The 6000-nt window shown below is 33.9% G+C and overlaps 3 non-coding genes across 3 annotated transcripts; 1 reads left to right on the top strand and 2 right to left on the bottom strand.

Moving 5' to 3' along the window:
- Positions 1 to 201: 201 nt before the first annotated feature.
- Positions 202 to 274, bottom strand: TRNAF-GAA (transfer RNA phenylalanine (anticodon GAA)). Its single transcript has one exon. It is a non-coding gene; the product is annotated as a tRNA-Phe (tRNA).
- Positions 275 to 1939: 1665 nt separating this feature from the next.
- TRNAT-UGU (transfer RNA threonine (anticodon UGU)) lies at positions 1940 to 2012 on the top strand. Its single transcript has one exon. It is a non-coding gene; the product is annotated as a tRNA-Thr (tRNA).
- A 1219-nt stretch (positions 2013 to 3231) lies between these two features.
- On the bottom strand, positions 3232 to 3318 carry TRNAS-GGA (transfer RNA serine (anticodon GGA)). Its single transcript has one exon. It is a non-coding gene; the product is annotated as a tRNA-Ser (tRNA).
- Positions 3319 to 6000: the final 2682 nt, after the last annotated feature.

The raw sequence follows: 6000 nt of genomic DNA, 5'->3' as shown, positions 1-6000 counted from the left end.
AAGGGGAATCTCACCCCCTTCTTTATCATAAAGAAAAGATATATTTTAAAACTTCTTTAAAAAGAAAAAGAAGTGCCTCTATATTTATATTATAGATTTATCCACTTAGATGAATAAATATTATTAATGAATATGTATCACAATCCATCTCGAGGTATTTGGATCAATACCTATTCGGTGGATCTTTTTTTTTTTTTTCTCTGCCAGGAACCAGATTTGAACTGGTGACACGAGGATTTTCAGTCCTCTGCTCTACCAACTGAGCTATCCTGACCTTTTCTTGTGCATCATCCTAGTAGAGTATTTGTATCTATGTCAATTAAAAGGACTAAAAATTAATTAAAGTATTTCAAATTTTAAATTTGAAAATGGGGGGGGTAGTCCTATGCATTGTGCATGGTTTACTTAAATAAAACTTAAAAATAGAGTGAATAACCAAGATTTCTTGCCGATACTCTAATAAAAAAGAAATCTATTCAATGAATAGGATAAGATCCATTGAGTTCTCTTCGCATTCCTTTGTGAAAGAGTAGAATGAGAAAGCTAATGAATCTTAAACCCATTGCATTGATAAAAAGAAAAAAAAGTGCATTGATAAAAAGAAAAAAAAAAAGAGGATAAATAATAATAATATAGTATAGTTAGGGAATAAAAGAGGATTTGGGGATAGAGGGACTTGAACCCTCACAACTTATAAAGTCGACGGATTTTCCTTTTACTAGAAATTTCATTGTTGTCAGTATTGACATGTAGAATGGGACTCTCTTTGTCCTCGTCCGATTAATCCACTTTTTTAAAGATCTCGAAAACTTTGAATTTTAATTGAAGAATTTGATTATTCAATATTCGATTGGAGTGGATTCACAATAATGAAAAAAAAAAATTATGATATGAGTTTTTTATTTCATAATCATTATCATTTCTAATTTCATTTTTAAAAAAGATAAAGAACCTATATTATAATTAGAATATAATATGAGTTCTGTGATTAATCGTTTGCTATGTCAGTATCTATACGTGTTTATTAAATGTATAAGGTATAAAACCCCTCTTTCTCTAATTTAGAACTAGAAGGAATTCCACTAACAACACAACGTAATTAACTCGATTCGTTAGAACAGCTTCCATTGAGTCTCTGCACCTATCCTTTTCCTTTGTATTCTAGTTCGAGAACCCCTTGTTTTCTCAAAACACGGATTTGGCTCAGGATTGCCCTTTTTTAATTCCAGGGTTTCTCTGAATTTGGAAGTTACCACTTAGCAGGTTTCCATACCAAGGCTCAATACAATCAAGTCCGTAGCGTCTACCGATTTCGCCATATCCCCATTTCCCTCTTCTTTGAGACCAGGATTCCTTGTGTAATTTCATCCATCTCTTAGTTTTTTTTTTGAATCATTGAGTTCATCACTCAACGTAGTCTAGCAGTTCAGTTCGACTCTATTTGAGAGACCTCGCTTGCTTATTGCAATTCAGAATTGAATTGATTCTATCCTTGATGTATTTGCAATTCAATCCGAATCAATATATCCAAAAGTTTTTATCTCCCCCACCTCCCGTCTTACTTTTTTATAGTATTCAAAATTATACTATAACGCTTGATATTTATTCTTTTTTTCTAATCAGAATTAGCAATTTTATTTACTCTGACTCTATGTTCCCCTTAGTGAAATATTAATCCTCAAATTATTAACAAATAATAAAGTCTATAATGATCGAATGAAAATACCAATAAATTCTATAATTTTATTTTTTAATATCCTATAGTTAAGCATATCAAGCTAACTTTATCTTTAAGAAGTTTTAGTATTTTTTTATTTTTATAAGTATAACTTCAAATTTAGAACTAGTTAATAGCTAAGATTAATAACTAATATCTGAGATTTTACGGATTTCCTATACTATACCTATTTCTATTTGTTACACTATTTCCGTTATGTAAGCCCACTTAGCTCAGAGGTTAGAGCATCGCATTTGTAATGCGAGGGTCATCGGTTCAAATCCGATAGTCGGCTTTTTTTTCTCTATCGATGTTCTACGAACAAGAATCTCTTTTTTTCCGAATTAAATGGAGAATCCAGGATCTTTTATGTTTTTTACCTTACAATTTTGCTAGATACAAAACAATAAAATAAATAATATATATACAAAAAAAAAAGATTTTGATGAAATTCCATTTTTTGGGGTACTTTAGTTGATTTTACTCTGTTTATCCTGTAGTTTAATTCAGTTTTAATTTCGATGTATTCTGTAATGTAAATACAATGAAATTAATTGTGTAAAATGAAATTTCAATAAAATAAAAAAAGGAGTCTTCATGTCCCGTTATCGAGGACCTCGTTTAAAAAAAATACGCCGTCTGGGAGCTTTACCAGGACTCACTAGAAAAACACCTAAATCCGGAAGTAATCTTAAAAAAAAATTCAATTCTGGGAAAAAGGAGCAATATCGTATTCGTCTTCAAGAAAAACAGAAATTGCGTTTTCATTATGGTCTGACAGAACGACAATTACTTAGATATGTACATATCGCTGGAAAAGCAAAAAGGTCAACAGGCCAGGTTTTACTACAATTACTTGAAATGCGTTTGGATAATATCCTTTTTCGATTGGGTATGGCTTCAACCATTCCTGGGGCCCGCCAATTAGTCAACCATAGACATATTTTAGTTAATGGTCGTATAGTCAATATACCAAGTTTTCGTTGCAAACCCCGAGATATTATTACTACGAAAGATAACCAAAGATCAAAAGGTCTGGTTCAAAATTATATTGCTTCATCGGACCCGGGGAAATTGCCAAAGCATTTGGCGATTGACACGTTGGAATATAAAGGACTAGTAAATAAAATCCTAGATAGGAAGTGGGTCGGTCTCAAAATAAATGAGTTGTTAGTTGTAGAATATTACTCTCGTCAGACTTGAACTTAACGAAAAAAGGAAAGGTTCATAGAATTTTCTTCCCCTTCCCCTTTCCCCGAACTAAATCGCCCTAAGACCATTACCATTAATTTGTATTTTCCCATCAACTAGCTAAAATTGATTAACCCTAGGATTAGGATCCTTTTTTCTTTTTTCCTCTATGTGTATTTTACATACCACAGTAATTTGCTATAGAGAATTTCTAATTTCTATTAAATCAAAATAAGATAATATAAGATATTATATTATTGCTGGAAAAAATTGTTATTTGATTTGATACATTGTGATCCTTAACGTTGATGAATTAAGAAAAACGGAAAGAGAGGGATTCGAACCCTCGGTAAACAAAAGTCTACATAGCAGTTCCAATGCTACGCCTTGAACCGCTCGGCCATCTCTCCTACATAACTTATTATGGAAAATAAACTGAGTGAATAGCGAGTTTTCTTATTCCTGCAGTACAGGTACAACCGCAACCACTCGGGGGTTCCATAGTTCTATTGGAAAAATTCCTTTTGATCTAAGTGGAAGGATACAGGATTTTTTACTAGAAATTGCGCTCGCTATAAAATAAAAGTTTTAATTTGGGTTTTCCCGCAACTAAAGAAAAAGAAAATGGAAGAATTCTTCTTATTGCATAATAAAATAAAGAAACCTTAGAATTCCGTTTGCATAAGATACGCTACACCATACTATCGAAATCAAAAATAGGGTATGAGACAATTAATAACTTTGAAAACACGAAATAGTTGATAACATAAGTTGTTGTTCAGAAATAGGAAAGTGGAATGAAATCCAGTCTTAGTCAAATATTTCATATCTCTTCGTGTCCAAGCAGAAGGAAAAGGATACAATTTGAGCTGAGCGGAAAATCCATATCTCTCTTATCCATTTAAAGCATATGGATTTAGAGTAGAGCATATGGATCAATCTATTTATAATTATAAGAATCGAATGTGTTTGTTTTTATGTTATTTTGTGAAGGAATGAAAACAATTCTATATAGAATGGGTTGGGAATTATGCCTAGATCCCGTGGAAATGGAAATTTCATTGATAAGACCTCCTCAATTGTAGCCAATATTTTATTGCGAATAATTCCGACAACCTCAGGAGAAAAAAAGGCATTTACTTATTATAGAGATGGTGCGATTTGACTCTTTTTTTTGCTTTTTTTTAGCCCTACCTATACCTCAGTCTTACGAAAAAGAGAGGGGGGTTGGCATAGAGAGAACCAAATTTGTAAAGCAAACAAACCCACGCTTCGGGAAGGTGAGGCGAACTAACAATTCCTTCCGTCGTGTATCCTCGATTGATGCGGCTTCAGATACTTCAATTGTAGATTTGAGTATTGAGCGAAAGGTTACACCTACAGGATATGGTATGGTATGGATTACAGGCCAATCCTACTCTATTAGTATCCGTAGGCAGCATAGGGGAGAAAAGCACTACACCTAGAAATAGGAATCAACAAGAGAAAAACTTTGTTAGAAATTACCCCTTTCCTGATCGGTATCAGGGCTGGGAAGAATGGTTGGGATAACAAACAACCATCAGGTTTGTACTTTGGATACCCCTATAACCATCAAAGATCGTTGAAGTAGCTAATTCCTCTAAATAGGAGGCGTTGAGAACAAAGAAATTATTGGAGCTATCGTTTTCCTCTAGCATTAATAGAATTCATTGGTGTTAAGAAAAACCTCTTGTGGGAAGGTTGGCTAGAGATTTCTTGGAAAAATACCAGCCCCTTTCGGTTCATAATGAGACGGGACTAATTCTATTTTGATTCTATAGATTATTTCGCTTAGTACTATTATGTACAGAAGGGAGGAGCCGTATGAGATGAAAACCTCATGTACGGTTTTGGAACGGAGATTTTTTGAATAGAATGAACGACCGTAACGGATGTTGGCTCAATCCGAAGGAAATTATGCGGAAGCTTTGCAAAATTATTATGAAGCTACGCGACTAGAAATCGATCCCTATGATCGAAGTTATATACTCTATAACATAGGCCTTATACACACAAGCAATGGAGAGCATACAAAGGCTTTGGAATATTATTTCCGGGCACTAGAACGAAACCCCTTCTTACCGCAAGCTTTTAATAATATGGCCGTGATCTGTCATTACGTGCGACTATCTCCACTATAGAAAGAAAAAAAAAAAAGAGAGGATCAAATTTTCTAGTAAATACTAGAAAAAAAGGGCTTTCTACATAGGGATCGTAAAAACAACGATTTTTCCCTATCAGCTGTAGGAAGGAAGGACACTTCACGAGAATCAAAAAACGAAGAAAGTATGGCCTATACTACTACTCTATGGATAAAGTTTCTCAAATTGATAGAGAAAGCACCGTAAAGATCAATTAGTGAGCGACTGGGTCGATACAACTAAAAAAAACTGCTTACTTATCCCATGATATGGGGCAAAATTTAGGAATCCGCTTATGTAATAGAGCCGATCCACTAAGGGATTAAGCAGCGGTGTAGTATCAGATCCCAAAGATAGTAAGTTCTTTTTTCTTTCTTATGGAAAAAAGTCTTTTTCAAGGATTCTATAGAGATTTCATATATGAAACCGGGATAGTTACCTCTCAGAAAATTTGAACGAAGGCTCTATATCTATCTATGCTTCATTCTTCTGAAGGTGGGAAAAAAGATCAAACTGATTATTGATAAAAATTAGGGTTTGAAACTTAGGTAATTAATTTCTTCTGCTTAACCCAAGAACAAATTGGATCGATTTTTGATAAATCGAATTCAGTTAAGATAGGGGAAATTCAGATAGCAATTTCTGAGCCGTATGAGGTAGGAAACTCTCAAGTACGGTTCTAAGGGAAGGAACTTCCTATTCCGACCGAGGAGAACAGGCCATTCTACAGGGTGATTCGGAAATTGCGGAAGCTTGGTTTGATCAAGCTGCTGAATATTGGAAACAAGCTATAGCGCTTACTCCGGGAAATTATATTGAAGCACAGAACTGGTTGAAGATTACGAAGCGCTTTGAATTTGAATAAGACCATGCTCCTTCTTTTTCATAAAATGGGTGGTTTGGTTGTTGATCCATTAATCAAATAAATTA

This window comes from Triticum urartu, unplaced genomic scaffold, assembly GCF_056163025.1.
Source record: "Triticum urartu cultivar PI428250 unplaced genomic scaffold, HENAU_Tu73 scaffold2, whole genome shotgun sequence".
In the NCBI taxonomy this organism is placed as follows: domain Eukaryota; kingdom Viridiplantae; phylum Streptophyta; class Magnoliopsida; order Poales; family Poaceae; genus Triticum; species Triticum urartu.
The sequence above is the reverse complement of the archived record's forward strand: the minus strand, read 5'-3'. Positions and strand labels throughout refer to the sequence as shown.